Genomic DNA, 11992 nt, shown 5'->3' with positions numbered 1-11992 from the left:
CTATTATATAACCACAACATAACTCGGAATATAATAAAATACTGATACGATGGCACATTGTGCGGCTTTCGGTTTGTAATTATCAGTCAGAGCGCAACAAGAGAAGCGATGTAAGTCTGCTTTCCTAGCGATAAGAAGAGGAGAAAAGAATAGGAAGATGCCCGTGGATGAATAAAACTTCCTAAAGACCTGCGTCTTTGTTCTCTCCACTTTAGCCCTGATGCCTTTGAGGCTTTTAGTAGATCACAGCTACTGAAAGAGCTTACAAAAGGCAGAGACAAGAAATGCTAGATGCCATCCTGATAGGATGTAAACATGCCAACGCTTGTCATGATGCCGCAGCCACTGAAGGAGTTTCTACGCACATATTTCATTTAATATTCGGGGGCGTTTAGACTTCTTGTGGGGAAAATCGATGGTACGGCATTTGGTTTAAGTCTGCGCTTATATCCATCCACCTGTAAGCTCTTTCAGAAGCTGTGGTCATCATATCAGTGTTTTATTTTACGAATTTTGTTGCGGTAAAAATAGCAATAGGTATTGCCAGTAGCTCACAGTCTGCAACCATTTCACGTCATCGAAAATAATGGCGCGCCCCATAGTCCAAAATATGTATAAAACAACATGGATTTTTTAATTAACATAAATCTTTCATGGGTTTTCTACTACATATTTCGGTAAGAGACAAGCTATACAAGCCTTAATACCCAGGGATCATTTTAAGGCATAAGGTTGTTTACAACCTGAGTTCTCTTAAATTCTCATTTGTGGGACTTTGGCTCCATGTGGAATTGTTTTCTGTGGTCATCCGCCCCAGGCAAGTATGTCCATAACACCCTCTTCAGACCTAACAACGGGAGCGCCTTCCATTTTAGCAGGGTCCACTTGAAGCCTTCCCTCTTTGTGAAGTAATCCTCTCGTCTGGTACTGTCCAATGCAAAGTCTGAAGGTGCTTATCCTCCACTGAACTAATTTTAGCCAGGAGATAATTTGTTGAAGAACACTGTCCAGGTTTTATGCATGGCTGTTATCTGCTCAAACATGTTTTAATGAGAGGATTAATGTAACAGTTAACACAAGGCGAACATAAATGTACAGTACATTGGTTTACAACCCACAACTGTAATTTCCAGTAGAGGTGAATAGGATGTTGTAATGCTCAAGAAAAATATTTAAATTCTTCTTATTTTAAATTTAGAGCTTCTTATTTTTCCTCATAGCTTTGTTATAAGACATATTCATAACATGCACCTGGCATATCTGACCTCACAGGAAGTACTTGTATGTTTACAGGAAGCCCTTTGAGTGCTGGAATGCCATGCACACTGCCAGTCAGCTACCGCTTTCACGTGCCGACGCCGTTCATCATCCGAAACCTTTCCTGATTTAACGATTTATTAATAGTGAAGAATGTCTCTCCTTCCAGTCCTCCCTCCCAGTTAAAGTGAATTCAATCTGGGTCATAGAAAACAAAGCTGACGCCCAGTTTAGCGATATCTATCAATACGGAAAAATCAACAGGTGTTTTTTCATCCGAAGCTATAAAAGGCAACTTATGACATGAAATGTTTACCTTATGATTTGCCTGCATTCTTGATTAATGTTCTTCCTGTTTGTTATCCCCGTTTTAATTGTATCTTTGTGTTTAGTCCAGGCATCAAACGCAGTACCTGAATAAATGCGGGCGGATGTTTGTTAATGCTGTTGAGAGATCTGCTGGTTTAAAATAGTCGGGCTACTGAAGCACAGTGTCATGTAGTGAGTATTGTTTTTTAGGCCTGTAAACATTGAAAAGACCTAAAACAATGTGGTAGATACCCACTGTAATGTTTAGCTAGTTTTGGCAGCAGCATTGAAGCTTAATTAGTAAAACAATATTGACATATACACACATTGGCCATATCAGACATCAGGTCAGTGGATTAAACTTTCATCCCATGGTCTACCCAGCCATGGCTATTCAATAGTTTACTCTCGTACTGTAGATAACAGATTGATTTTCTTCCAGTAATTTCTTTTACTAATGTGCAATTTGTTTTTTTTTTCTGGAGCCGTGAGTTGCTTTCATGGAAATTTATTGCAAAGGATTTGTGGCTATGCAGACAGTTGTTAATTTCTAGCTCATTATTTACCCTGGACCAGCCAATTATCTCTAGTGAACACTGGCTCCAGTGTTGCGTGACTCAGCAGCAGCTGTCTCCATAATCCAGGTTATCCGGCCCATCAGCGAGAGCGCGCTAACATGGCTAACATGGGATGACAGTTTAGGGTCACTGTCATTTCAATAGAACAGGTTTTTAAATGCTTTTTACTTCATAGACAATACAAAGAATCCAAAAATCTCAGGTATTTTCACCTTTGCATGGACCCTGAGTTGCATTGTGTTAAGTTGTACTATTGCATTTTAATAGTCCAGTTCAGCATTTTATTTTATTTGTTTTTTTATTTTTTAGACATACAAGGAATCCAAAAATCCAGGTATTTTCATCTTTGCATGTACACTGAGTTGCATTGTGTTAGTCTGTACAATTTTATTTTATTTTATTTTATTATTTTAGTACAAGGAATCCAGTAATCTCAGGTATTTTCACCTTTGCATGTTCACTGAGTTGCATTGTGTTTTGTCACTGTTTTGTCACATTCTTGTCACAATTTTATTTTTATAGTGCAGACATTTTATTTTATTTTATTTTATTTTATTTTATTTTATTTTATTTTATTTTATTTTATTTTATTTTATTTTATTTTCGCCTTTGCATGGACCCTGAGTTGAATTGTGTTGATCTATTTAATTGTGTTTTACTATTGTATTGTAATAGTCCAGATCAGCATTTTATTTTACTTGTTTTTGTTTGTTTGTTTGTTTGTTTAGGACAATACAAGGAATCCAAAAATCTCAGGTATTTTCACAGTCGCATATTTTAACATTACAGATGAACATTTTATTTTATTTTTATTTTATTTTATTTTTTCACCTATACATGGAAATATTTGCATTGTATTTTAATTACATTTTTTTAGTACTGATCAACATTTGATCAGTGTATATATATATATATTACATTTGCACGATCAATACTTTGTTTATTTGTTTTATTTTATTCATAGAATTGTTCAGATCTACATATTTTTTTATTTTATGGTTCTTGGACAGACCGTACACATTGCAGTTAGAGGCATGTTTCAGGAAAACCCTGTGGTGCTTGTGCATAATCAATGAGCTGCCTTGTCTTTATACAGTCTGAAGCCCACATGCTCCTTGTAATAGGTTTACTCCAGAAACCTTAAAAAAACAAACTCACAACAGCTTTTGACTGTACAGCCAGCATCTAATCAGAGATGTGCATCTCTGGGATAGTTTCACAGGTGCCAGATAATGCGAGCACTGATTTTGAAGTCACCCGGCTGTCTGTGTCTCAAAGGCTCTGATGAATACATCTCTGGGATCCTTTATTACCGTGTGCTTAGTGGACTTTTGTGTGAGCTGGAGATACATGCCAACTTTTCTCATGGTCCTTTGGACTTCTAATGGTGCTGTTGTTTTTCTACATGCACTGCTTTCCAGATCCTTCCTTCCTTGAACAGTGTTTTTCCCCTCTGCTTTCTCCCGTCTCTGTCATGTTAAAAAAAAAACTGATCTAAAAGCAGAGATATGCTGTTCATCCAAATCCGGAGTTCATTTATTGTAGCAGAAAGATGAAAAGAAGTCAAAACAAATTGAGAGGTCGTAAAGAAAGCCATAGCAGAGCGTGTTCCCTTTTCCCCCCCGATGATTGCCAGCTTATCGGACTCGTGATCAGTTCACACCGTCGCACGCAGTTTAGAAACGGCCGGCTTGGTTTGAATGGATGCTGGTTGTAAGTTCTCGGAGTTAGCAAGTAGAGTGTCAGGCTGGCTTTGGATCAGAGTCTTTGGAACTGATGCAAGTTAAGAGATAAGAGACTAAGCTTTCAGGAAGAGCAGTAGCGGGCTTTAAGTGTTCCTGAACAGGACTTTGAAGTCGGACAATGCCCACTCCTCCATCATCTCTAATGATCTTCATCTTCATGAATGATCTGCAAATGACCACGCAATCCCTTCTCACAAATTTCTCCTGTTTACAGTTTCCGCCACCAGGCTAATCTCACACCCCATTAATGTGCGATAACCGATATTCCAGGTGTTGCACACTTCGTGTTTAGTCTGGAACGTGTCCAAAAATGTAAGGTTGCAATAAGTGGACAAGAAAAGCAACAACTGTTGCATAGAAGCCGTTAAAGATTTTCATATTCCGATCTTTTTCCAGTCCTCATTAGTGGTCTGCATTCTTAATTTCATCATTAGCATCAGTTAAACGTCTGCCGTTTTCTCCTCCGTGTATTGCCCCGGCAGTCTGCCAACACCAGGGACTTCTGTAGGAAAATTGCAGTCATTTTCATGAAGAGGTCATTATTTGCTCTGATGCAATCAGGCCAAGGTGAACAAAAGACAAGGAGAGGAGTCAATAAAGAAACGGATGTATCAAGCGCAGTTACGGGGTCATCTGCTGTAAAAGCAGCAGCCGCGGTTTTTACCCTACATTCGCTATGGCTGTGCTGATGGATTGCTGTTTCACTCACTGCCCTCAAAGTCATTGTCAGAAGCTCAGTCTAACACACGGTTTCAGAAATGAAGGGAAGAATGTGAGGTGTGGAAATGCGGTGGATTCCTTCTTCTGGCTTCGAGTGAATAGGAAATAAGCAGCCTCCATAAAAACTATGGTGGAGTGGCAGTGTTTTGAACCCGGGCTTTGTTTCTTATCTCTGTGAAATTCGTCTTTGATGGGCTGACACCTTCCCTGTTATGAATTCTCTTTGCTCTGTGTGTAAAGAATAACATAACAATTCACACTGCCTTAGTGCGCAGAGCCATAAATGCAGTTTATTTTGTGTCACGCATAAAGTCAAAAGCTGTGCTTTTAGCCCAGCTGTGTATTGTTATCAGCTAAAATGGGCAAAAAATGTCTAATGACCCGTACTACTTAATGACCAGCTCAGAGGCCGTTGAATCCATATCATAAATCGTTCCTGTGGGTCGTGCCTCGGTTTCCACCTGTAAGGGGGGTAGTGCAAGTTCGGGTCATTTTTCAATGTGAACAGGGACTCGTTAATGGCCGTTTTGTTTTGCTTTCGTAGCAATGAGGAACATATGAAATCTTTTTCCTATTGTACAGAGTTCTTGTTAGCGAGGTCATTCAGGGAACCTTAAGTGCGATAAAACATGAAAATTTGGAATAATTTTCATATTAATGTATCCCTGGTGTCCCTGAGTTTAGCTGACATTTAACATCTCATGTGGAAGTTGTATTTGTGAACTTTTTGTAAGATTTAAGGGACAAAGATAAAGGTTAAAATAAAAGAAGGAAAGGGGGGTTAGAAAGAAGCAGTGAAAGGAACAGGATCTAGCGGTGGATGTGTTGTCCTTTGTGCGTTTGGCATGTTGGCAGCACTTGATAAATGGACTGTTCTGGAGGAATCCATTCACCCTTCACAGTGCCACTGACCCTTCTCTGTTACGTAGCAACTAGACCTTCACTGGGGGAATCAGTATAGTCCACATAGCACAAATATAGAGGAATATGCTTAACACTTTTCTGATGTCACAGAATTGGTTGGAAGTTGAAAACATTATTATAATTATAATTTTTTTTTAATTTGTATGTATGCAAATTGTATAATATCCAAGGTACACATTTTTAGTGATTGTGCAGTTAATTCTCATTCTTATGGAAGTTTTGGAATATTTGTCCTCTTCTCAAACTTGTCACTACCGAAACACAGTAATTATAATTTAATTACAAGGGTTATGTTGACCTAGTAAGATTTTGCTTACATCTACATTGTAAATATATATTTTGCTATTTTTTTTTTCAGAGGTAAATCAATAACAATTATATTTTTAACAATATTTCAAGTGCAATTTATGAGACTTGCATTTTGAATCCGATTTTTCTTTGTAAAAGGCAAAAGTTGATCATACTGATTTCAAAGTTAAAGATTCATTAGTTTGAATATACATTGAACCAAAAACTATCATAACATCTTAGTTGATAATTCAGTATATTTTATTTCTGATAAAACATCCCATGTTTCAGTAGTGACAGCACATTTTCGGTAGTGACAGTAATGATTTGGTAGCGAACACATCACATTACAGAGTTTTTACTTGCATACTAAAACACTACTGAAACATACTAAAATACAAAAAAACTGCATAACTGTACTAAAATTTTGTTTATTTCCCCAAAATATGAGGATTATGTGTTCCCTTTTTTCACCACCAAAACAATGATTACATGTTTTGGTCGTGACTGTTTCGGTAGTGACAATTTTATATATATATATATATATATGTGTATATATATATATATATATATATATATATATATATATATATATATATATATATATATATATATATATATATATGTATATGTGTATATATATATATATATATATATATATAAAATACTTCACATATTAAAAGAATCAGAAAGATACCTTTAAAATCAACAATGGAAAAAATACAAAAATTATGTAAATGTCATTTTCATAAGTTGAAATTTAGAGGTTAGGGTTCGGGACAGCCACCTCCTGAATGAAAGTACCCAATAAGTGATGATTTTATATATTTTAAGTTTGTTAATATTTTATACATTATTGTGGGTTTCAATAAATAACAGAAGAATATCAATACACATTTGAGATTTGAATACTTAATTAAATGCATTTTAAATGTGTTTTTTGATTGTGGGACAGCAGTTTGGAACAATTCTATAGAATGGCCCACATAGTTTGCATGATGTTTTCTATTTCCACCAAACTTTTATCTCTTCTGCTTTATCATGCTCAGGTTGAACTCATGCAGAAATTCATCTCTCTCTTTTTTTAGTATTTTGAGTGATACCTGTGATTTAAGGGTGAGACTAAAATGGTTTGCTTCACATTGTGCAGATTTTTCAATTTCACACAAGTCAGCACACAATGTAAGGCTGCTGACCAGCATTTCAAAATAGCACTGAGAAATCTTTCATCTGTCTCATGTGGTAATTTAGCTGCTCAGACACTTTTTCTTATCTGTTATCTGTGATTTTCTATCTTCAGTACATTTTCACAGCTGTTTTACCAGCGACTCCTGAAGGATCTACAGCTAAAATGAACAGTTTTATGATTTGCACTCATTTAACCTTCATAATGTGATGGATTGGATTAAGATTCAAGGCATATGTACAAATGTCTGTGTGTGTGTGTGTGTGTGTGTGTGTGTGTGTGTGTGTGTGTAGAGTATATAGAACAGTATATACACATCAGTCAAAAGTTTTTGAACAGTAAGTTTCTTAAAGAATTCTCTTCTGCTCACCAAGCCTGCATTTATTTGATCTAAAAAGAGCAAAAGCAGTAATATTGTGAAATATTTTTACTATTTAAAATGATAAAATTATAGAAATTAAAATTTTTATTTATCAAGGATGCTTGTTGATCAAAAGTGATGATAAAGACATTTTTAATGTTACAAAAGATTTCTATTTCAGATAAATGCTGTTCTTCTGAACTTTCTATTCATCAAAGAAACCTGAAAAAAGATCTACTCAGCTGTTTTCAACATAATAATAATAAAAAATGTTTTTTGAGCAGCAAGTCAGAATATTAGAATGATTTCTGAAGAATCATATGACTGGAGTAATGATGCTAAAAATTCAGCTTTGAAATCACAGCAAAAAATTACATTTTAAAATATTTTCAAATAGAAAAATCTACAAAATTTTACTGTTTTTGCTGTATTTGGATCAAATAAATGCAGGCTTGGTGAGCAGAAGAGATCCTACTCAAAAACTTTTGACTGGAAGTTTACATAAAAAACTGTTTGTTAATTGTAGTTTATTGTAATTACTGTAAATATTAGACCATATTTATAGTAGAAATTAACTAATTTCATTTGTAGAGAATGTTCACTTTAGGATTATGGAAGATTATGGACAATGAATTGTGTATAATACAATATGGAACTTTTATGAAGAATTTCATTTGTAAAAATCAGTTTTGATATAATGTGACCTTTACATTTGAATCTGGCATTGTTTAGGTCTTTCAAGTTCATGCAGTGACCTGAATGCATAGTTTGGGTCCGAAATGCATATTCTCTGACCCGAACTATGAATTCAGATCCTTACACCCACTATGTAGTGTGAGTGTTAGTACTGATGTAATGGAACGCCTAAGATCCCTCCGATTAATCACATACACATGGACACTCATTTGCAAGGGTGCGACTCTGGAATATCTTAATATTTCTTATATAATGTGTGTGAATATTTTCAGTTGGTGCTCATAGTGTCCACTAATCGCTCTGCGTCGGATGTCACACATAAGGGCCATGCCTCATTCCGCCCGGGCCAGGATTACATGCGCTTCTCTGACTCAGAATATTGCAGAAGTGGCACTCCGCCATCAGCTCACTTGATCATAAAGGACAGTTTGTCCACTTACAACCTGCAAATGAACTTCAGTGTTTGGTTCAGTCCGGATCAATCAACATTTCCTAGTCTAGCCCAATTCTAGGTTTGTGCACAGGGGCAAAAAAGCAAGTTTCAGTGAGGGATGTGCACTGAATGAATCATTATGTCAGTCAGTTCTGGCTGATTGATTGTATCCTTAGGCTTTCCTGAGGCACTATGTGCCTGGACACCAACCCTACTGACAGCCAGACCTGACCCAGAAGAGAGTGAAGCATGACGTTACAGAGCACACTTTGCCCTATCCAGGACATGACAGTGGTAAGTGCTGAGTGGCTCAAAAACGGGAGCACATTCCCAACTCTGATCATCACATTAAGAGCTGCCAAAATAGTCTGAGCCAACGGGAGGTACTAACAGCGTATCATCATCTTGGCCTGGCTGTGAGTGCCAAATATGTCATGTAAAGCTTCTCAGATCTCAGCGATTAGAGGGAGGCAGAAACAGCTTTTAAATGTGGGAGGTAAAGGACACTTACAGCACAAGAGTGGAGCTGTCTATCTGAGAGCTGTTACTGTGGAAGTAGGTGCGGGAGATCTTTCTTCAGTCAAAAAGAAATTAAGATTTTTGAGGAAAACATTCCAGGAGTTTTCTCCATATAGTGGACTTCAATGGTGGCCATTAGATTAAAGGTCCAGTTTCAATGCTTCGAAGGGCTCCACACGATCCCAGCAGAGGAATAAGGGTCTTATCTAGCGAAACAATGAGTTATTTTCTAATAAGAATACAATTTTATATGCTTTTTAACCACAAATGCTTGTCTTGCACCAGCTCAACTTCACGCATAGTCATGTTGAAAAGGTCATGCTTAACATAGGCGAAAGTACTGACCTAGTGTTTACAAACTGAATGTGCAAAGAAAGTCAAACGTCCTTTACAAAAAAAGGTAAAGTTTGGTGAATTTTGAGGAGAAAAGTTTTTCACCCAACCCTACCTTTTTGAACCTAAGTACACAGACAAATAAGTAATCGTGATTATGCAATGCGTGAAGATGTGCATGCATATTGCAGAGCCAGTGCAAGACAAGCATTAAAAAAAAGCAAATCTTTTTTTTTTTTTTTTTTTTTTTTTTTTGACCAATCGTTTTTGCTAGATAATGCACTCATTCCTTGGCTGGGATCGTGTACAGCCCTTTGAAGCTCCATTGAAATGGCAGTTTGGACCTTCAAACCATTGGCCACCAATGAAGTCCACTATATGGAGAAAAATTCTGGAATGTTTTCCTCAAAAATCTCACTTTCTGAAGACTGAAGAAAGAAAGACAGGAACATCTTGGATGACAAGAGTGAATTATTAGGAATTTTTTATTCTGGAAGTGAACTAATCCTTTAAGCTACACAAGCTGTTTAAAATCAAGCATGCGACCATAAAAACTCCATAAACATTTTTAGTAAAGAGCAGTATACCTTTTTTCTTCCAGCATTACAATCCAAGGTCATGGGGTTTCTGAGTCTCTGGGATGAATTGGACCACCGACTGTGAACCAGGCCTCATCACCCAATATTACTGTTTGGCCTTATGCTCTTGATTCTAAATGTGAGTAAATCCCTGAACTTACAACAGCTAGTGGAAAACCTTCCCAGAAGAGTGAGAGCTGACAAGCGAGGACTTCTTGATGAGTGTTACAGATACCCTTCAGTGGACTGCCAAAAAGTGATTTTTATTCTGTTGTACATGAGAATGTCTTGTTTGATTTAGATGTCAAGAACGAACTTGGAAACTTTCATATGACGTTGATTAGAGATGGCACAAGTATATGAAATATTCTGACAAGAGACTTCTCCCAGTCTCACGAGCTAACAGTTGGTAAATTGAATTTTTTGAGAGAAAACACACTTCTGTGTGATGAGAAATTAAATCCATTTATCAAGCACATAATTTGCAGCTCATATACTGTCCTCGCATAACAGGGTAAATAAACCTGCGCATAATTTCACAGTAAATTATGATGCTCATGAAGTTTTATTTTAATCTGTACCTTGATCACATCCTCTCTTATGCAGTTTTTTCCCTTTCTCATAAACATTTTGAAGAAAAAAAAATTCAAATTTCAGAGAGAGGTTTATTTTACTTGCTGTATTTAGAAAAAGGGTGTTATGTTTTATGTTTTTTCTCCACTGTGCAGATGAGCAGAGTGACAGAATGTTTAAAGAAAAACACAAGAGGATCATCAACACCATCACTCATGAGAAACAGGCAGGTTTTAAATCTGTTCTGTGCTGTAACAGTATATTTTTGCCAAGAATATTTTAACAACTGGATGCATTTGTAAAATTGTGTGTCAAGGTTATTTATGAAACATTTTGGCAAAGTAAGATCATGATGCTTTATGATGCACCTTTATTGGTTTCCTACATGAAGGGAATGATGTATGCATGTGTGCGTATACACACACTGCAAATAATTCTATTTCCAGAAGTCAAAGAAAATTCATATTCATAATGCTGTGAAGCAATATATGATTAGTAGCTTACAGGGATAGTCCATCCAAAAATGTATATTCTCTCATCATTTACTTACCCCGATATGGCTTCAAATACTGTTAAACCAAAAATTATTCAGACAACATGAAATATTTTTTTAACTAGTGGGTGCTGGACACTATAGTTCGTTTATGTAAGTGAGGATAGCAAAATTGTGATATATTATACCCTAAAAATTCTTAAAGGGGTCGTCGGACGCTAAGTTCACTTTTACATGTTGTTTGAACATTAATGTATGTTGGCAGTGTATGTACAAATCTACCCCATAATGATAAAAATCCATGCAGTGGTTTTTAATTAATCTGTAAAAATAATATCCCCTTTTTCAGATCGAGCCATTCTCAGATTCCTGTTGGTGTGGCGTCACATGGACAGAGGCTGCTCCCACGATAGTTGATTGACATGAGCGTTTTACCTCAGATCAGCTGTCACCGTCCGACCTCCATTGTTTTGATGCCAGAGCAGGGATATAAATTAGACAAAAATATCTCAGATTGACCGATTGAGGTGTTGTGTTGCTGGATGTAATAATGAACATAGTGGTCGTCATTTACTCCTGACATCTGAGGATGCAGTAGATTAACATTACCTTTGTTTGTGAAGGGAATGCGCCTCCCGATCTACACATATCCATCTGTGTTCGTGCAAATCATTCATGATCCAGCTTCACTTACAGCAGAAGTGAGTATAAGGGTTTTTTATGAATCTTTGCGACCGCCTTTCCTAATAATGTGCTAGTTAGCAAGTTTAGCGGCTAAACGCGGCTAAAGTAAACAGGCTCGTCTCTCCACGGAGAGAAGAGAGGGGCAGGGTGAGCAGAGCTCATTTACATTTAAAGCAGCCTCGACCAGAATGAGATGATTTTTGCAGAGCTGATTTTGACAAGATAAAAAGGGTGTTGTTTTACACAACCATTGAGAATTTTTAATCAAAGTATATTATAGACTTTTCATTAAGACCCTAAAGAATCATATCAACT

The 11992-nt window shown here is 36.6% G+C and overlaps 1 long non-coding RNA gene across 1 annotated transcript in view; it reads left to right on the top strand.

The window, feature by feature from the left end:
- LOC127175933 (uncharacterized) overlaps positions 1-10726 on the top strand; it is a 33326-nt gene extending 22600 nt beyond the window's left edge. Inside the window, exons 9-11 of the long non-coding RNA XR_007829041.1 lie at positions 8674-8791; positions 9951-10066; positions 10656-10726. This is a non-coding gene — a long non-coding RNA (uncharacterized LOC127175933). The remainder of the gene's footprint in view (positions 1-8673; positions 8792-9950; positions 10067-10655) is intronic.
- The last annotated feature ends 1266 nt before the right edge of the window (positions 10727-11992 follow it).

This window comes from Labeo rohita, chromosome 14 (assembly GCF_022985175.1).
Source record: "Labeo rohita strain BAU-BD-2019 chromosome 14, IGBB_LRoh.1.0, whole genome shotgun sequence".
Taxonomy (NCBI): Eukaryota; Metazoa; Chordata; class Actinopteri; order Cypriniformes; family Cyprinidae; genus Labeo; species Labeo rohita.
Note: the sequence above shows the minus strand (reverse complement) of the source record. Positions and strands in the feature narration are given on the sequence as shown.